Below are 22,734 nucleotides of genomic sequence, written 5' to 3' on the forward strand. Positions count from 1 at the left end.
TCAGTTTAAACATTACTGTTTTGTCACATCGATTATATCATACGCGGATCGTGTATACATCACACGATACGCGTATGTTTTAAAACACACGCGGAACGCGTATATCATTACGCGAAACGCGTAAGTATTAATACGAGTACTGTAGCAATTAGGTTAAAATCTAGGGTTTTAAATATTTTATTATTATATTTAAGTTATTAATTTATAACTAGTATTTAAGATAATAATTTATAATTAGTAATTAGTTTATAATTAGTTAATTATTATAATTCCTATTAATTTATATTAATTTAATTAAAATATGTTATTTAGTTAATTTAAATAAATTTATATTATAATTGCTCAAAACAAAATTCTAATCAATTAGTTTTATTAAAAGTTATTATTTTATTAATTATCATTTAGTAATAAACTTATTAGTATAATTTCAATTAATTCACTTTTAAGTTAATAATTATAAATAATGTATTCGTATAAATTAATAAGTAGTTCAATTAAATTAGGATTAAGTTATATTTTATTATTATTATGTAGTATTATAAATTCCTAATCCCAAACCCCCCTTTAAATAAGTTTAACCTCAAAGACTATTAAAAAATTAATTTGAACACTGTCTCCCTGTGGAACGAACCGGATTTACCAACAAACTAAACTACACGGAAAGGACTAGTTGCCTATATATGTTTGAAACCAACCTAAATTCATTAAAATACTATATATACAATAAATCAATTCGTGTAACAAAACAACTCAAATCCGTTCATAAATAAAGGTACTGTTTCAACGCATCAACTTTTTGGCGCCGCTGCCGGGGATCGGTTTTCGTTCATAAAAATTTTAATAGACTTTAGGTTATTCGATCCTTTTATAGAAATTCATTCCTAGAAAAGCTTTTAGTGTTATGATAGAAATTAATGCATGAATTTACGTTCCTCCAACACTGAATTAACTCCTCCATATCCTGAACCTGAAAGAGAATTTCACGAACGTTTAAAAGCACAAGAAGTAGAATCTCTCGCTGAGGATTTAGAATCACTTTCATTAGATTCTAACTCTGAACCAGATATTCAACCAATCATAGAGCCAGTTATTAAGGAAGAAGAAGAGATGGCTATTACAAATCAAACGATGGAAGCATTAATGAAGGCGACAAGAACAGGTCAAGGCCACGCAATTATCCAACCTACGATGACTGACGGCTTTGAAATAAAAGGTCAATTCCTTCACATGGTGACTAATACATGCCAATTCGGTGGAGCTCTAAATGAGGATGCTAACGAGCATCTTCGTAAGTTTGTAAGCATTTGCAAGCTATTCAAAATTAAGGATGTCTCCGATGAAGTCGCATGTTTGAAAATCTTTCCATGGTCCCTAAAGGATGATGTAAGAGATTGGTTAGACTCATTACCAGAAGGTTATGTCTGTAGCGACCTGACCAAATCATGTTTGATGGAGCCGTCTACTTAGGTCCCATTACGTGGTCATAAGTCTTTAACATGACGTTTGACCAAAATATGTCACATTCATTTCATAAGTAAAAGGATGTTCAAGTTTATAAAAGTAGTTCAAAGACTAGTTACATTACAAGGTTTAACGTACGAATGAAACCTATGTGACACAATTTAAAAGTTGTCAAAAGACGCTCCAACTATGCATGTATACGCGACATCCAAGCAAGTATCAAAAAGAGCGCAGAAGCATGTATCAAGTAGCGTTCAAGGACCTGAGAAAACATATAGAAAACTGTCAACGAAAACGTTGGTGAAATCATAGGTGTTTTAGTAAACGTTGCATTTGAACCACAAGATTTAATATAATATGATTATCAAAATCATTTGCATTCCAAAGTTGTTATTTGTTTCGTGGGCACCCAATTATCAAACTTAACTATTTTGCACCCTTTGCGTAGTGTTAGAACGTACACTAGACCCGAAAATATATTTCATCCGCTAACGGTAGCGAACCGTCTAAATGAGGCTCGTCAAGCCCATGTGATCACATAATATAAGTTCACGTTTACACCCTGCAAGTGTAACTAATGATAATTGAATTGAGGATTTTTGTTCAAATCCGTACGTGGAATGTTCGTTTTCGTACTTGTGTTCAATGTGAAAAAGTATGATACGTATATGTTTCTCATCCCATAGTTTAAAGCATAAAAGTTGTTTGAAAGATGGGACTATGATCTCACCTTGAGTGCACGTATGAAAGTACTTCACAAAGTAACGTGTGCAAAGGATAATGCTAGTCTTGACCTAAACAAATAGGTCGTATCAATAACGGTAAACACGATAGGTCAAAGATGTTCAATTAGTCCTATGGCTCGTTACGACTCGATTATGTAGCATGTGAATCAAATTGTCAAGTTTCATGCAAGATACAAGTATAGAAACAAATTAGAAAGATTGCATAATCATTTGGTTAAGTTTGACAAAAAGTCAAACTTTGGTTGGTCAAAGTCAACGAAAAAGTCAACACGTTCGGGTCGGGTCCCGAACTATTTTTCTGAGGTTTTTATTCTTATATAAGCATGTTAGAACAAGTCTCATGTGAATCGGAGGTCCATAGCGTGCCAAACATTTTTCGTATTTTGACCAAGGAGGTCAGAACCTGGACACGCCTTATGTCGCGCCGCGACATAGGCTGGCCGCGCCGCGGCACATAACGTGTGCTGGTGCCTGGTTAGTTTCAATTGTTCAAGTCTTTTTCCGAACTTCGATCAAACACAAATCACAAACCGTAAACACTTATGACACGCATTTTATATCGTTGGAAAGCTAATTTGACAAAGAACACAACTAAACACATTTCATCAACCAAAAATATTATTTGCAATAACCGACTTTCCAACATTTAATGCTCAATTAATACTCAAGTTCATAAATGCACAAAATAGGATTCGGGAATTAAATGCATACATATGACACGCCGTTTCGTAGGTAATCAAGCATACAATCTAACTAACCACTTACCAACCACAATTCATGGCATTCAATACATTAAATGTTCACATTCAATTCTATCAACCCTAACCAACAACATCAAAATCATTAATCATGTTTATGAAGTTTTCTAAAACAACCAACACATCAAATTGAAGCTAGTGATGTTAGGAACACATTTAATACATGCATTTATAATATTTAACATCATCCACACAACCAAATCACCAAATCAAACACACCAAAGTTTATGTTCATGCTAGTTACTTCAAATAACAAAATCGAACATATAAATCATATATTCATGTTAGACTTGAGCCATAGACACTAATTAACAACTTTATAAGTTAAAAACATCAAGAACACAAAATCTATTGATTTTAGAAAGTTACCCAAACTTGATGAAATCGGTATAGAATCGAAGAGGAAGTTGCAAGGATTCCAAATATGTAATTTGTTTTGCAAGATACCCGCTAGCTTGGATTTAGATGATGATTCTTTGAAATGGATAATTGAAAGAAAATGGAGAAGTAGTGAAAGAAAAGGAAAATGAAAATGAAAAAGAAAGGAGGTGGGGTTGACTAGTCAAATGCTAGTCACCTCTTTGGCTCTTTGGCGAAACTAGTCCCTCGAGTTCGGTTGCGGGTGCGTGAATTACCTAAACGAGATATTTTTTAAAACACGTATCAACGGGAGATGTTATAAACATATAACGGAATTAAAATAGTTAAACGGAAAAAGTAAACGGAAAAAGGCGGGATATTACATTACCTACTCCTTAAAAGAAATTTCGTCCCGAAATTTAAGTAGGCGTAGTAGTCGTTGTTTCTTCCTCGGAATTTTGCGTTTCTGGAATCGGGAATAAGTGAGGGTATTTCTTTTGCATTTGATCTTGCCTTTCCCAAGTAAACTCGGGTCCTCTTTTGGCATTCCAACGAACCTTGACAATCGGGATTCGGCTTTGTTTCAATGTCTTGACGGAGGTGTCCACAATTTCAACCGGTTCCTCCACAAAATGAAGTTTGTCATCAATAGTAAGTTCCTCGAGAGGGATGACGATATCGGGCTCAGCAAGACACTTTTTCAAGTTAGATATATGGAAGGTAGGATGAACGGAGCTCAATTGGGGCGGAAGATCTAAACGATAAGCAACGGTTCCAATACGTTCCAAGATTTCGAAAGGACCAATATACCGCAGATTTAATTTCCCACGTTTTCCGAAACGAATGACACCTTTCCAAGGTGCGACTTTTAACATGATGCGGTCACCGACTTGAAATTCAAGGTCTTTGCGTCTTTTGTCGGTATAGCACTTTTGACGACTCCGGGCCATCCGAAGCCTATCTCGGATTTGAACGATCTTCTCGGTGGTTTCGTGAATGAGTTCGGGTTCGGTGATTTGTACGTCGCCTACTTCGGCCCAACAAAGAGGAAAACGACATTTTCGGCCATATAACGCTTCGAATGGGGCGGCTTTTATACTCGCGTGATAACTATTGTTGTAGGAGAATTCGGCGAGAGGTAAGTGCTTGTCCCAAGCTTTTTCAAAATCAACAACACAAGCCCGTAACATGTCCTCTAAGGTTTGAATTATGCGTTCGCTTTGCCCATCGGTTTGAGGATGATATGCGGTGCTCATGTCTAAACGCATTCCCAACGCTTCTTGCAAGGTACGCCAAAATCTAGAAACAAAACGGCCATCTCGGTCGGAGATAATCGATAAAGGTATACCGTATCGGGCTACGATCTCCTTGATGTAAAGTTGTGCAAGTTTCTCCATTTTATCGGTCTCCTTCATGGCGAGAAAGTGTGCGGATTTGGTGAGACGGTCAACAATAACCCCAAATGGTATCATAACCGCCCGTCGTTTTTGGTAGTTTGGTGATAAAATGCATCGTTATCCTTTCCCACTTTCATTGCGGGATCTCGGGTTGTTGAAGTAGTCCGGACGGTCTTTGGTGTTCGGCTTTGACTTTGGAACATGTCAAACACTTGGAAACATAAGTAGCTACGTCCCTTTTGATGTTCGGCCACCAATATTGTTGTTTAAGGTCGTGGTACATCTTATTGGCACCGGGGTGAATCGAGTATCGTGACTTATGGGCTTCATCTAAAATAAGACTTCGTAGGTCCCCATAACTAGGCACCCAAATCCTTCTGGCGAAATATCGGAGTCCGGTTTCCTTAGTTTCAAATCGAGAGACGAGAATGTTCAAGAGCTCGTGTGAAACGTTTTCATCCTTGAGAGGTTCATCTTGGACTACCCAAATTTGGCTATTAAGGTTTGTGTGGATGGTGATGTTTAAGGCTCGGACATGAAGAGGCACCGCTCTTTCTTTTCGACTTAAGGCATCGGCTACTACATTTGCCTTTCCAGGATGGTAACGAAGCTCGCAATCGTAATTGTTTAAGGTTTCAATCCACCTTCGTTGTCTCATGTTTAGTTGCTTTTGATCGAAGATGTGTTGGAGACTTTTGTTATCGGTAAAGATTGTACTCTTGGTTCTATAAAGATAGTGTCTCCACATTTTAAGTGCAAAGACAACGGCTCTGAGTTCGAGATCATGTGTCGTGTAGTTTCGTTCATGAATTTTGAGTTGTCGAGAAGCATAAGAAATGACTTTCGTTCGTTGCATCAACACACACCCAAAACCATGTTTCGAGGCGTTGCAATACACAACAAAATCATTGTTGCCCTCGGGAAGTGACAAAATAGGAACGGTGGTTAGCTTTGTTTTCAAGATTTGAAATGCGGATTCTTGTTCGGTCGCCCAAACGAATTTTCTTCCCTTATGAGTTAACGCAGTTAGAGGACGAGCGACCAAAGAGAAATCTTTGATGAATCTACGATAGTATCTGGCAAGACCCAAGAATTGACGAATGTGAGTAGGAGTAGTAGGAGTCTCCCATTTACTAATGGCTTCGATTTTCGTTGGATCGACTTTAATACCTTGGTCACTTACAACATGACCAAGAAATTGAACTTCCTTTAACCAAAATTCACACTTGGAGAATTTGGCATAGAGTCGTTCTTGTCTTAAAAGTTCAAGCACAAGTCGGAGGTGTTCCTCGTGTTCTTCTTCGCTTTTAGAATAAACCAAAATATCATCGATGAATACGATAACAAATTTGTCAAGATACGGTTTGCACACGCGGTTCATAAGATCCATGAACACTGCCGGTGTGTTAGTGAGACCAAATGGCATGACAAGGAATTCATAACTACCATAACGAGTTCGAAAAGCGGTTTTGGAGTTATCTTTCCCTTTAACCCTTAGTTGATGATAACCCGAGCGGAGATCGATTTTCGAATATACACAAGACCCTTGTAGTTGATCAAAGAGGTCATCGATGTGAGGAAGAGGATATCGGTTCTTAACCGTCAATTTGTTTAGTTCATGATAATCAATGCACATTCATAGGGATCCGTCTTTCTTTTTAACAAACAAAATCGGAGCGCCCCAAGGTGAATGGCTAGGTTGGATAAAACCACGATCAAGTAGTTCTTGGATTTGACTTTGCAATTCTTGCATTTCGGATGGAGCGAGTCTATATGGTGCACGTGCTACGGGTGCGGCTCCCGGAATAAGATCGATTTGGAATTCAACTGGTCGATGAGGTGAAAGACCCGGCAATTCGTCGGGAAATACATCGAAATAGTCACTAACAATTGGCACATCATCGATGTGCTTCTCATCGGATTCGACTTTCTTAACGTGAGCGAGGATCACAAAACAACCCTTACGGAGTAGTTTTCTAACTTTAATGCATGAAACGAGGTTGAGTCCGGTGCAACTCTTATCGCCATAGACGATCAAAGGTTCACCATTCTCGATAGGAATTCAGATTGCATTAAGATCACAAAGGATGTGAGATTTCATTTTGGCTAGCCAATTCATACCGATTATTACATCGAAGCTTCCTAGTTCCATGGGTATCAAGTCAATTTCAAACTCATTACCCAAAATGTTTAACGTACACCCCCGGTAATATGTGTCGGCACTCAATAGTTTCCCGTTGGCCACTTCAATGGTATAAGTGGTATCTAGTGGAAGTGGTGCAGTGCTAAAAGAATGAGTCAAAGTCTTGGATACAAAACTCTTATAGGCACCCGAATCGAATAAACAAGTAACATAAGTGCTGTTGAGGAGAAACGTACCCGTGACTAATTCATTGTCATCTCGGGCTTCCTCGGTGTTGATGTTGAAAGCTCGTCCGCGTGTGTTGGTGTTGGCTTTCTTCTTCGAACATGCATTTCTAAAATGACCCGTTTGGCCACATTCATAACAAGTACCCGGTTTTGGTGCATTGGGCACCTTTTGAGTGACGGGGGCGGCACTTCTACAATCGTTGGCCACATGACCACCCCTTTGGCACCGGTGGCAAAATAGATTACTACATTCACCATAGTGGTGTTTGTGGCATTTGTTGCAAAAGGGTTTATTTCCGCCATAACTTTTCTTGGCATCGGAGGTGAAAGGCTTTTTGGTGAAGTTGTTGTTGTAGTTGTTGCTTGATTGGGGGGCTTCCCATTTTCTTTTGTTACCGCCCGATTTATCCTCGGCCTTAGGTGCCGGAACTATGATTTTGTCAACCGTTTCGATCAATTGGCTGGCCATGTTTAAGGCTTGTTGTAGGTTAGCGGGTTTGGATGACATCACTCCTTGTTTGATGCTCTTTGGAAGACTATCCATGTAGAGTTCAACCCTTTGAGATTCGGGGTTCACGAGGTTGGGACACATCAAGGATAGCTCGGCGAATCGTTGATTGTAGGACTTGAGATCGTTTCCGACCGCCTTTAAAGTTCTTAGCTCTTGCTCGAGCTTTCGGGTTTCTTCACGAGGGAAAAACTCGATGATCAACTTTTCCCTTAAATCGGCCCAAGAAAGGGCGTGAGCTTCGTCGGTACCCACCGATTGTATATACGTGTTCCACCATGTGAGGGCGATACCGGCAAAGGTGTGGGTGGAATATTTGACTTTATCTTGGTCTCGACAACCGCTTATACTAAAAACGGCTTCCGTTTGTTCGAACCATCGAGTGAGTACAACCGGTCCCCCAGTTCCATCAAAGGTGTGAGGTTTTCACCCCATGAAGGCTTTGTAGGAGCACCCTTCGCTTGAGTTACCGGCCCCTTGATTGTTGTTATTGTTATTGTTATTGTTGTTGGTGGAGTGATCGGCCATGGCCGCCTCTACGGCTGTAGCTACCATTCGTTGTAGAGCTTGTTCGGGTGTCTCATGGCGTGGCACATGACGAGGAGGCATTGTTCCTTCAAAACACAAGAATACCGTTGATTAGTATTCTTAATAATACTAACCATGATATGGAAAAAGGATAGAGAGAAATTTTCCTTGACTCGCCTTAAATTCTTTATGTCATAATGTCGGAATGTTCATATGAGTCACTGTAATATAATCCCGGAAATTATATTACCCAAATTCATATGTGCATTCGACACTAATTCATATAGTCAAGGTGGCGCGTCAATTAAATCAAGTAACGTGAGATTAATATTGAATAAGAATTAGATATGATAGAAGAGTTCGAGTATAATGCACAAGTAGTCAAGTAATTCGTACTTCAAGTCTATATGTCGGTTATAGTCTAGACTCACCAATGTACCCTATGACTCGGGGTAGACACCAATGAACTCTAAATCCCTACAACCAACGCTCTGATACCATCTGTAGCGACCCGACCAAATCATGTTTGACGGCGCCATCTACTTAGGTCCCGTTACATGGTCATAAGTCTTTAACATGACGTTTGACCAAAATATGTCGCATTCATTTCATAAGTAAAAGGATGTTTCAAGTTTACAAAAGTAGTTCAAAGACTAGTTACATTACAAGGTTTAACGTACGAATGAAACCTATGCGACACAATTTAAAAGTTGTCAAAAGACGCTCCAACTATGCATGTATACTCGACATCCAAGCAAGTATCAAAAAGAGCGCGGAAGCATGTATCAAGTAGCGTTCAAGGACCTGAGAAAACATATAGAAAACTGTCAACGAAAACGTTGGTGAAATCATAGGTGTTTTAGTAAACGTTGCATTTGAACCACAAGATTTAATATAATATGATTATCAAAATCATTTGCATTCCAAAGTTGTTATTTGTTTCGCGGGCACCCAATTATCAAACTTAACTGTTTTGCACCCTTTGCGTAGTGTTAGAACGTACACTAGACCCGAAAATATATTTCATCCGCTAACAGTAGCGAACCGTCCGAATGAGGCTCGTCAAGCCCATGTGATCACATAATATAAGTTCACGTTTACATCCTGCAAGTGTAACTAATGATAATTGAATTGAGGATTTTTGTTCAAACCCGTACGTGGAATGTTCGTTTTCGTACTTGTGTTCAATGTGAAAAAGTATGATACGTATATGTTTCTCATCCCATAGTTTAAAGCATAAAAGTTGTTTGAAAGATGGGACTATGATCTCACCTTGAGTGCACGTATGAAAGTACTTCACAAAGTAACGTGTGCAAAGGATAATGCTAGTCTTGACCTAAACAAATAGGTCATATTAATAACGGTAAACATGATAGGTCAAAGATGTTCAATTAGTCCTATGGCTCGTTACGACTCGATTATGTAGCATGTGAATCAAATTGTCAAGTTTCATGCAAGATACAAGTATAGAAACAAATTAGAAAGATTGCATAATCATTTGGTTAAGTTTGACAAAAAGTCAAACTTTGGTTGGTCAAAGTCAACGAACAAGTCAACAAGTTCGGGTCGGGTCCCGAACTATTTTTCTGAGGTTTTTATTCATATATAAGCATGTTAGAACAAGTCTCATGTGAATCGGAGGTCCATAGCGTGCCAAACATTTTTCGTATTTTGACCAAGGAGGTCAGAACCTGGACACGCCTTATGTCGCGCCGCGACATAGGCTGGCCGCGGTGCGGCACATAACGGGTGCTGGTGCCTGGTTAGTTTCAATTGTTCAAGTCTTTTTCCGAACTTCGATCGAACACAAATCACAAACCGTAAATACTTATGACACGCATTTTATATCGTTGGAAAGCTAATTTGACAAAGAACACAACTAAACACATTTCATTAACCAAAAACATCATTTGCAATAACCGACTTTCCAACATTTAATGCTCAATTAATACTCAAGTTCATAAATGCACAAAATAGGATTCGGGAATTAAATGCATACATATGACACGCCGTTTTGTAGGTAATCAAGCATACAATCTAACTAACCACTTACCAACCACAATTCATGGCATTCAATATATTAAATGTTCACATTCAATTCTATCAACCCTAACCAACAACATCAAAATCACTAATCATGTTTATGAAGTTTTCTAAAACAACCAACACATCAAATTGAAGCTAGTGATGTTAGGAACACATTTAATACATGCATTTATAACATTTAACATCATCTACATAACCAAATCACCAAATCAAACACACCAAGGTTTATGTTCATGCTAGTTACTTCAAATAACAAAATCGAACATATAAATCATATATTCATGTTAAACTTGAGCCATAGGCACTAATTAACAGCTTTATAAGTTAAAAACATCAAGAACACAAAATCTAGTGATTTTAGAAAGTTACCCAAACTTGATGAAATCGGTATGGAATCGAAGAGGAAGTTGCAAGGATTCCAAATATGTAATTTGTTTTGCAAGATACCCGCTAGCTTGGATTTAGATGATGATTCTTTGAAATGGATAATTGAAAGAAAATGGAGAAGTAGTGAAAGAAAAGGAAAATGAAAATGAAAAAGAAAGGAGGTAGGGTTGACTAGTCAAATGCTAGTCACCTCTTTGGCTCTTTGGCAAAACTAGTCCCTCGAGTTCGGTTGCGGGTGCATGAATTACCTAAACGAGAAATTTTTTAAAACGCGTATCAACGGGAAATGTTATAAACATATAACGGAATTTAAATAGTTAAACGGAAAAAGTAAACGGAAAAAGGCGAGATGTTACAATATCGAAGACTGGAATGATATGATGGACAAATTCTTGTCAGAGTTCTTCCCTGCTTCAAAAGCAGCAAAATTGTAAAGTGATATAAATCATCTCAAGCAAAAGTTTAACGAGACCCTTTATGAAGCTTGGACCCGATTCAACAAAATGCTTAGGGTATGTCCTCAACACGGGTTGAATACATTCCAAAAAGTCCAAATATTCTATAAAGGACTAAATGTTGCTACTAGAAAAGATATAGATGTTGCAGCTGGAGGTTCGATAATGAAGAAAACACCAGAAGACGCTCACACAATCATTGCCGATATAGCAGCACATTCCCATAATTGGCATCAAGAGATAGAATTCTCTAGATCATCAACTGTTGCTAATATCGAAAGCAATGATGAAATTGCTTCTTTAAAAGTTCAAATGGCAAATCAAGCAAGACAAATTGAGAAAGTAACCAAGGAAATGCATGCTATCAGGGTAGGATGTGAAATGTGCCAAGGCCCTCATCTTACTGAGATTGTGATAAAACAACGATGGAAGAGCAAGCAAATTTCCTAGGTTACTTGCGAAAAGGTGAAATGAATTTCAACGATTTTCCGGCGATAGAATCAAATAACCGAAAATATCCTCCAAATAACAACTATCAAACAGGAGCACCTTCAGGTTTAAATAATAATAACTATCAAGGAGGAAATCCGGTTTACCAAAATAACCGAAATTTCCAAAATCAAAATCAAAGAAATGCACCACCAGGTTACAATAACCTAAATAATCGAAATCAACCTCAACGAATTTATCAAAATAATTTCCAACACAATCAACCACAACCACAAGCACTTATACAACCACAACCCGAAAAGAAATCCGGTTTAGAAGATCTCTTAAGAGATTTTATGGTTAAGCACGAGCAAACTGCGGAAATTCAAACTCAACAAATTCAAAATCAACAAGCTACAATTTAGAATTTAGAAAGAGATGTTGGAGGGATCTCACAGTTACTATCAGAGAGGCCACCAGGCGCTCTCCCCTCAAATACTCAAGTGAATCCCAACAACAATCAAACAAGGAATGAGCATGTAAATGCTATAACTACTAGAAGTGGTTTAACTGTTAACCCAGAAACTAGTAAGACCTCAGAAGTTCCTTTATCTTCTTCTAGTTTACAAGAACCTGTTGGTATAGATGAACATGTTGAGAAAGAACAAGAAAAAAATGATCCACCTGAGATCATATCAAAGAAAAGTGAAGAAACACCTGTAAAGGTGCACAAGGCACCTATTCCATACCCGAAGGCATTAAAGAAAGACAAACTCGCGAGCCAATATTAAAAATTTGCATATATGATCAAGCAAATTAGCATTAACATGCCACTCGCGGAAGTTCTTAGGGGTATGCCAAATTATGGAAGATTTATCAAGGATCTCATAGCCGACAAAGGTAAATATGAAGAGGTTTCAACCACATTCCTCAATGAGGAATGCTCAGCAATTTTGCAAAAGCAAAAGATGCCACCGAAACTCGGAGATCCTGGTAGTTTCATTATTCCTTGTCTGATGGGAGATTCAGTAATGTACGATGCATTAGCTGACTTAGGCGCAAGTATCAATCTTATGCCACACTCCTTATACTTAAAACTAAACCTAGGTGATCTAAAACCAACTAGGATGTGTATACACCTAGCAGATAGAACTTTTAACTATCCTATTGGTATTTCCGAAAACCTACCAGTTAAAGTCAATCATTTAATCTTTCCTGCAGACTTCGTTGTCCTTGAAATGGAAGAAGATAGCAAGGTTCCCGTAATTCTAGGGCGACCATTTCTAAATACCGCTGACGCGATTGTGCGTGTTAAAGATAAAAAGCTTAGTCTAGGTGTAGGGAAAGATAGAGTTACCTTAAACATAGACAAAGCTATGAAAGAACCCATCTCCTCCGATGACGAATGTTATAAGTTAGAAATTGTTGATTGTTGTGTTGAAAAAGAATTGCAAGAATTACTAAATATAGACACCTCGAACTTCACCCCAATGAGTGAAGGTGATGAATTCGATGTAGAACTTGAACTTGACGAATTGTTGAAAGTAGTCATCGATGAAGATTGCTGTGAGGAAGAAATTCCCAAGGAAGATGAACCCTTTGAAGAAATTACCGATGGTAACAGGTTCCGAATAAAATCTTCCTTGGAAGAACCACCAACGTTGGAGCTTAAAGAACTCCCGGAACATTTAGAGTATGCTTATCTCCAAGGTACATCACAATTACCTGTTATAATTTCATCAAAACTTTCCAATGACGAAAAGAGTAAGTTAATGTCCGTTCTAAAACCTCACAAGAAAGTGATTGCTTGGAAAACAACCGATATTCCAGGGATTAACCCCACTTATTGTACTCATAAGATTATAATGGAAGAAGATTTTAAACCCGTGGTACAAAGACAACGAAGGTTAAACCCTAACATGAAAGAAGTTGTCAAGAAGGAGGTTATCAAGTTACTTGATGCCAGGTTAATATACCCTATATCCGATAGCCCATGGGTTAGTCCTGTTCAAGTGGTACCCAAGAAAGGGGGTACAACTGTTGTTCTTAATGATGATAATGAACCTGTTCCTACAAGAACAGTCACTGGCTGGAGAGTCTGTATAGACTACCGTCGTTTAAACGACGCCACAAGGAAAGATCATTTCCCACTTCCTTATATTGACCAAATGCTAGAACGTTTAGCGGGAAAGGAGTACTATTGTTTCCTTGATGAATTCTCCGGTTATTTTCAAATTCCCATTGATCCAAAAGACCAAGACAAGACAACATTTACTTGTCCATTTGGTACATTCGCATACCGACGAATGCCGTTCAGATTATGCAACGCGCCAGGCACCTTTCAAAGGTGTATGATGGCAATATTTCACGACATGATAGAAGGAAGTATGGAAGTCTTTATGGACGATTTCTCTGTTTTTGGAGACTCCTTCGATTCATGCCTTTCAAACCTTGAGCGTATGTTAATTCGTTGTGAGGAATCAAATTTTTTTTTAAATTGGGAAAAATGCCACTTCATGGTGAAGGAATGCATTGTTTTAGGACACAAGATTTCTCAAGATGGAATGGAAGTAGACAAAGCTAAGATCGATGTAATCTCAAAGCTTCCTCCTCCAACTAACATTAAGGGAATTCGTAGTTTCTTAGGTCATGCGGGATTCTATTGACGATTCATAAAGGATTTTTCCAAAATCGCTAGACCCATGACTAAACTTCTCGAGAAAGACAGTACATTCGATTTCAATGACGAATGCTTACAAGTTTTCTCCATTCTAAAAAATAAACTTACGAATGCACCCATTATGGTATTACCCGACTGGTCCAAACCTTTCGAGCTAATGTGTGATGCTAGTGATTTCGCGATGGGAGCTGTTTTAGGTCAACGTCAAGATAACAAATTTCAACCAATTTACTACGCAAGTAAAACACTTACAGGAGCTCAGTTGAATTACACAACTACTGAGAAGGAGCTCCTTGCAGTAGTTTTTTCTTTCGATAAGTTTAGATCTTACTTAGTGTTATCTAAAACAATTGTTTATACCGATCATTCAGCCCTAAAGTACTTATTCAAAAAGCAAGATGCTAAACCTAGACTAATTCGTTGGATTCTTCTCCTACAAGAATTCGACATTGAAATTAAGGATAAAAAAGGAGCTGAAAATCTCGCTGCAGATCACTTATCCCGTCTTGAAAATCCTAACTTAGAAACACTCGACGAATCTGTTATTCACGATACTTTTCCGGACGAGTTCCGTATGAGAATTGAAACAGAAGAAGAAATTCCATGGTTTGCGGGCTATGCTAATTATCTAGCCTCGGGAATTCTTGATAAAAATCAAACTTATCAGCAAAAGAAGAAATTCTTTGCTGATCTGAAGTTTTACTTCTGGGAAAGCCCTAACCTCTTTCGTATAGGGGCTGACCAAGTTATTCGTCGATGTGTATACGGAAAAGAAGCGCAACAAATTCTAGAGCACTGTCATGAAGGACCGGCTGGTGGACATTTCGGACCTAGCTATACAGCCAAAAAGGTTTTTGACTCAGGTTTTTACTGGCCTACAATTTTTAAAGATGCATACAATATGGTAAAAACTTGTGATTCTTGTCAAAGATCTGGAAATATCTCCAAGAGAGACGAAATGCCACAACAAAGCATCCTAGTATGCGAAGTATTCGACATTTGGGGTATTGACTTCATGGGTCCATTCCCCGCTTCTAACAAATGCAAATACATTCTCGTGGCAGTCAATTACGTTTCTAAATGGGCTGAAGCAAAAGCCCTACCCACTAACAATGCTCGTGTTGTTGTCAACTTTCTTAAAAATCTTTTCTCGCATTTTGGGATTCCAAAAGCATTAATCAGTGATCGTGGAACTCATTTTACAAATCAACTACTCGAGAAAGTGCTAAAAAAGTACGGAGTTAATCATCGTTTTTCAACTTCTTATCACCCTCAAACGAGTGGCCAAGTTGAAAACACAAACAGAGGTCTTAAACGAATTTTAGAAAGAACGGTTAAAAATAATCCAAAAATCTGGCATCAAAAGCTAGATGATGTGCTTTAGGCATTTAGAACTGCATTTAAAACTCCCATCGGTACTACACCTTTCCGATTAATTTACGGTAAGGCGTGTCATCTACCTGTCGAAGTTGAACACATGGTATACTGGGCTCTGAGAGAATGTAATACCGACCTTGTGAAAGCCGAAGAAAACCGATTCTTACAACTGAATGAATTAGATGAATTAAGACTACAAGCGTATGAAAACTCTAAAACATACAAGGAGAAAACTAAAAGATGGCACGATGCCCGGTTAAAAGAAAAGAAAGAATTTGAACAAGGAGATAAAGTATTAGTATTCCAATTATTCCAATCACGTTTTAAGTTTTTACCTGGGAAACTTAGATCCCGATGGACTAGGCCATATATAATAAAACAAGTTTTTCCATCTGGATATGCAGAATTATATAGCAAAGACGGTGGAACATTCAAAGTGAACGGTCATCGACTCAAATTATACTTTGAAGGAATCAATACTACGGAAAGAGACGAGATCACCTTCTACCCTAAGGACAAGTAAATTCAGGGTAACTTTAAGGTTTTTCAACTCCATTCTCGAACTTTATTTTCATCTTTAAGAGTGAGGTTTGTTCGGTCTTTCCCTAGCAGACACTAAAGAACTAGTCTTCTCCCTCCATTCTACCTTTTTATTTTTATTTTCTTATTTTTCATTTTTATTTATTGTATATTTTCAAGATGCGCAATCAATATGTCTACAATCATTTCCTTTTGATGTGCGATAAAATTTTATCGAGGGACGTGGTATTAGATATAAAGAATAAATGCGATCAGGCAAGTAAAGAAATAAGGCAAAAACTTAACGAGAAAAATTATGCCAAAGGAAAATCAAAATCAGCTAAGAAACATCGAGCGCGTCATTTGGGCAAATGTGTAAAATGTGGAAAACCAGCTCATTACGGAAATTGCCCAAAGAACCAGACAGACTCTAATTTCGAATACGTAACCTTATACCGAGAAGGGCCTTTTAAATGTTTAAAGGAAAACCTCTTAAACCAACGAGGTTACGCCTACGAAGCCATGGGGGGCGAAATGATGCGACTACACTACGGGGCGAGTCAACGCGGTTTCACAATCTAATCCTTTTTCTCGCCAATTGTGTGTTTGTGCATTTTTGTAATTTTGTGCATTTTTGTGTGTTTATGTTTTGGTGTGTTTTAGTTGGTATTTGTTTGTTGTGTTTTTATTAAAAAAAAAGGTCTACCATTTAAAATTGATAAACCTTGAGTTTAACCTGTTTTCATTGAAAACGGTAATGGTAAGTGTAATAACTGAATTGTCTTTTTTCAAATTGCACGAAATTTATTGTTGGATTCATAATATATCTTTTAAATAGTAAACCACAAAAACAGAAGAAAATTTAAAACTGTTAAAAATATATTTTTTTATCAATAACCGTAAAAATATATAACTTCTAAACTTTTGTCGTGGGTAATGATAGGTGTAACAACCGAGATTGTCTCTACCTAGCTGATAGGAAACAAAGTTTTAAGTTTGAAAATTAGTTGGTTTGAAAGTATATATTAAAATTTAAAAAAATATAGTGTATTCTAATTCATTTAATTTTTATTTTTCATGTACTTGTTTTTAATTTTTAATTATTAATTTTCTTTTAATTTAAAATTTTAAAAAGAAAAATATAGAGTGTTTTTAAGTTGTTTTTGAAAAATATTAAAAACTTTAACTTTTAAAGTATTAAATTTTATAAATTGAAATTAAAATTTATAAACGGATAAAGACTAGGTATACCAACCGAAATTTCCGTTACATCAAATATAAATTTAAAATTGATATTTTGAAATTTAAGTACTTATAAAGTTGAAAAAAAAAATATATATATATATATATATATATATATAAAATAAATAAATAAATAGAATGTTTTTGTTTTATTTTTATTTTCGTAAAATATTAAAAACTTTAACTTTTAAATTATTAAATTTTATAAATTGAATTTTAAAATTTATAAACGGATAGAGACTAGGTATAACAACTGAAATTTCCGTAGCAACAAATATAAATTTATAAAAGAAATTTTAAAAGTTTGATTAATTATAAAGTTGAAAAAGGGGGGGGGGGGTCCTAAAGCTTACGCGAAACGTGTGGCTATCCACACAAAACGCGTAGAATTAAAAGCTACGCGAAATGCGTACTTCTACGCGAAACGCGTAAGGTCAAATTCAGATACATATCAGACCGAGCAGCAGCTTCTCCTCCACACTTCATTTTTTTTTTTTGCTGTGGACGAGAGGAAGACACAAAAACCCCAAAAATCACACCCAAACACTAAATTAACACTATAAATCTCCTCCAATTCATCCATCTTTCAACATGCCGAGATTGGTAAGGGTCATAAACCCAATTTACCCCTTGTTCTTCATATTTTTCATTATTTATTTGTTTAGTTTTAATCCGAATTTGGAGCATGATATTGTTGAATTTTGCTTGATTATTGCTATGGCTATGTTGTTAGTATGATATTAAACCCGATTAGCATGAAAATTTGATGTTTAATTGATTATTGAAAAGTTAGGGTTTATGTAAATTGGAGAAATTGAGGAATTGCTATTAAAATGTGTTATTTTGGGTCTAATTAGATGTTTTTAGATGTTTTGATAGTAGTAGAAGCTTTGAATATAAGTTTGATTGTTTGATTTTGTGATTTTAATTTTCCTCTAAATTTGATAATTTTTTTGTAATTGTCATGAATCAAGTATGGATTGTAATGATGATTAGGAGCTGGAATATATGCAATGTGATTGAATTGGATTATATATGCTTAGCTCATTGCGTGTTTCCACTTGTGAATTAAACTTTGTTTTTGAAACTTGATTTATGATTATGAATTTTTGTTTTATTGTTGTTTGTTTTAATTTTTAGAAGTAAACTGTTGTTGAAATATTGATTCCTGTGGTGTTGAAACAAGCTTGTATGTCAAGTATGAATTCTTTGCTAACATTAACATACCCAGTTGGGACGATTCTCTTGTTTTAAAATGTTATGCAGGGATTATTTAGAATGAGAGCTGTTAACCAACAGCAAGGGGAAGAACAAGTAACACCGGAAATGGAACAACAACTTCAGAATCTGCACCCGAACCTGAGATTTCCTTATGATTTACCTAACCGATTAAAAAAGGTTAAGGACTTACTTTCTCTTGTCAATAGAAACATCTCTCCAGTATACGTTGTGGATTGGGCTCCTTTAGGACACCCAGTCAACTTAGATGAACAAATAAGGGGAATTTTGAACCAAAGTTTTACAAACGAATTTGGAATGACTTTGGTTTTTAATGATTTTGAGAGGTTGTTTAATTTAAATAACCCTGTATATAGAGAATGGTGTTTAGAGTTCTATTCTACCGTTAGAATGAGTTTACACCCAGAAACTATCAATGACCCTAATTTTCTACAATTTCGACTGGGTGGGGTAGATAGAAGTATGTCCCTAAGCAATGTGACTGACGCATTAGGGATTTACACCGTTGAGGAGATGTTGGCTCCAGGTTTTAGGGAGTATATTTTTACAGGGGCTAGATATACAGGAAATTATGATTCTTTGAGAGTCTGGCAATCTTTCACTGATAGAAATACATATGAGCCAGGCCAAGAATCATACCTAAAGATCACTGATGTTCGCTTTAGAATAATTCATAAGTTTATAGCGAACACAATAAACCAAAGGTCATTTGTTAATATAGATAAAATTAATTATGTCGACCTTTGGTATTTAGATACGATCAGAGATAGGGATACATTTGTTAGTATACCCTATGGAGTTGCTTACTTTTTGGCCCATGTTGGTAAGGGTGCTAGAGGAACAAGTGACATGTCGGGGGGTCACTACATCACGTGTCTAGGAAACTGGTTCGGACTCGACCCGAGTGAATCAGAACCTCCAATCCAACCGGTAGATCAGGCTGTTAAAAGTTTAGGATTGGATGTATATAGGACGGTAAAGGCTATACACGTGAGGGACGGGGTAATTAGTTTTAGACGACAAGAAGTCGTTGCTTCCGCTCCTATGGAGGAGGATGAGGAACCCGCGAGGGAAACTAGGAGGAGACGCAGACAGCCAGATCAGGCTAGTTCGTCTAGTGCAGGTATTTTTGATTTCGACATGCTACAAAATTCATTTGATTCATTGAGTTTAGACGTAAGAAACTCATATGAAACATGGGGACAAAGATCTGAAAACCAATACACTAGTTTATCTCAACAGTTAGGGGATGTATGAGCAACCCAATTAGATCAGAATAATATTCTAGAAAACATCCGCTATGATCAGAGGGGCCAGGGAGCACAGTTAGAGTGGGCGCATCATCAGGCATATTTATACGCAGCTAACCTACAGGCTTACACACCCTCATCCTTTCCTTCATACCCCCAATGGCAAGCACACGGTGACCCTCTACCTCCACCTTATGACCCCAACGCTGCCCTAGCCGCAAGTCAGGAAGCCTATAGGCGTTTTTATGAGGAACAACGCCTAAATGAACAACGGCAGCAACAGCAGCGGGAACAGGAAGATCAGGGAGGCCCTGCGTGGTCATTTTTCTAGTTTTCTTTTTAGTTTAGAACAATTTTTTTTGTATTTGTTTGTATAAAATGATTTTTATGGTGTGTTAATTTACTTTTATATATTTTATATTTACAAAAACTTTTAGTGTGGGGTAAAACTTTTGTACTACTAAAGTACAACCCCATCTCGTTTGTGATTGACATATTTGTTGACAGGTACTTATGATGATGAGATTCGACATAGCGAAACACGAAAGAATTATTGTGATAAAAAAAGATTGGATATGTTCATACAATAAGCATTTTACAATCTCCGATTGCTTAACAAAGGAAGTTCTAAACACTTTACACTTTTTGTCCTCTCAAATTTATACGTTTAATCTGATTTTATGTAATGAGGGCATTACATAATCTTAAATGTGGGGTGGGAGTATATAAATTCTCGAGAACTTATAATCTAGTGGTTTTTATGAAAATTTTTACAATTTTTAAACAAATATAACTAATCAATTTTTAAGGTAATTACGAGCAATTAAAGATTAGGTGTCAAAAACCGAAATTATTGTCTCCATACAATAAAAATACATAAGTTTATTTTATTAAAATATATAAAAGAAAACCAAGTATAAAGGAATTTATAAACTCATATGTTTAGAACCATTTATCACATGTTTCTATGAAGTTTATTGCAGATATCATCGCTTTGGAATGTATAAACCTGAATATCCCATTAAGGAAGTAAAGTCTTCCAAAATGACACACTTGCTAACCTATGTTAGAAGATGTAGTCCAGAACAGCTGTAGGTTGACGAAAAATCTTGAAAAGTCATCTCTATCATCGGCTGAAAATCCACCTCACCTCAGCATCAAACATGGTTTTTGGTGGTCAGACTTATCCTAACCATGAGATGGATCTGCCTTGTACAATGGGGGGCACATTGCAAATTAGCTTTTAAGACTAATGAATCTAATCTCCAGATAGATGATCTCCGTAAAGATCAACCGCATCTATGTTTAACCTTGGTCAACATACATATGCCATAACAAATTGAGGTGTTCAAACTCATGGTTCACCGATGATATTTGGACACGATATAATTTTACTCTAAAACTTATGCTATTTTATGAATTATATTGTGTAAAACCATTTTTAGGACATTCGGTTTCAAGTTCCATGATACTTCAATTATGGGGTCGGATAGCTTGCTAATCGCCGACTGAGACTACGATTTTCAGTTACCCTCAACCGGAATTTGAGGTTAAAACCGGAAAACGTGTCTAGTGTAAAAACTAGCATGCCATTTTATAAAATCATAAAACGTTTTCATAAGGTCCAATTTTCCTTAAGGATCCAAATTTTTAAAACCTTAATCACGAGTTTCAACTTTGTTTCTGTTGTCAGAATTTCATTTCGTGTGGTGTGACTGTGATCCAATAAATATTGTGTAGCGTTTCCAACTTATTTCATATAGAGTGTGTTTCATTTCGTGTAGCGTGTGTTTTGTGATTTAATGATCGATATGGAAAAAGATGTAATGTTCCGATTCTATTTAGAAGATGTAATTGCTTGAGGACAAGCAACGTTCAAGTGTTGGGTATTTTGATATTTCTTTAAACATACATATATTTCGACGCAATATCATTTATATTTCATCAGCTTTTACCGAAATGAAGACATTCAAATGCATAATTCATGAGAAATACGGCAAAAGTAAACCCGAGCTTAAAGAAAGAAGAAATTCGATAAAACGACGAATTTAAACCAAATATATATCAAGATAACGTTACTCGAATGCAAGTCCAAGATGATCAAAGAAAAAGAGTTCAAAAGAAAGTTCCAAGTCGATATACATCAACACGGGATCAACAAAGAACAAACGAAAAAATAAAATTAAGAAAACTGCAGTTTACTCCTACGCGTTTCGCGTGAAGTCCTACGCGAAACGCGTAGTATTTTTGCCCTACGCGGATCGTGTGGGTATCTACGCGAAACGCGTAATCTTGAGTCCAGATTCAGATCCGAATTACAAATGGGACGGTTGCTTTTTAGTTTTATATTACAACTTTATACTTTACAGCATAAAAAGAGGAATATTACAGAGACTTTTGACCTACTACTTCAACTATCAATGCTATATACGGAGTATTAAGTACACAGAAGGGAGAGGACAATGAGAGACAGACACATTTCACATACACAAATTTAACACAGTACACATCAATATTATTTTCTAGTATCTTTTGTACTCTGTATTAATTTCAGTTTCAAGGTTCAATTTTTAGGATAGTTTCAGTTTTAAGGGTGTATTGTTCGTGATTAAGGGTATTATTGTACGCGCTAAAGGGGTGTTGTTATTGTAATTTTCTACCGTTTAAAGTAAATGAGAGTGAAGATTTTCGTAAGTATATTCCATTAAAATTATCGTTATCAATTTCTATCATTATTATTATGTTTGTACATTTATATTTTCATGTTTACCTTAGTATAATGAGTAGCTAATTTCCCTAGTGTTTGCTTAGATGTAGAGCCCCTAGTGAAATGAATTGTTATCATTTGTAATAATTAAAATGTAACTTTAGTATTTTTAACATTGAGCTTAATTAAAAGAACCATTATTATGTATTTGGATATTTAACCCTTGTCACTTAATTTTTTTGATTTAAATAACGAAAGTTATTTTTATTTATATA

This window comes from Rutidosis leptorrhynchoides, chromosome 6, assembly GCF_046630445.1.
Source record: "Rutidosis leptorrhynchoides isolate AG116_Rl617_1_P2 chromosome 6, CSIRO_AGI_Rlap_v1, whole genome shotgun sequence".
Lineage (NCBI taxonomy): Eukaryota > Viridiplantae > Streptophyta > Magnoliopsida > Asterales > Asteraceae > Rutidosis > Rutidosis leptorrhynchoides.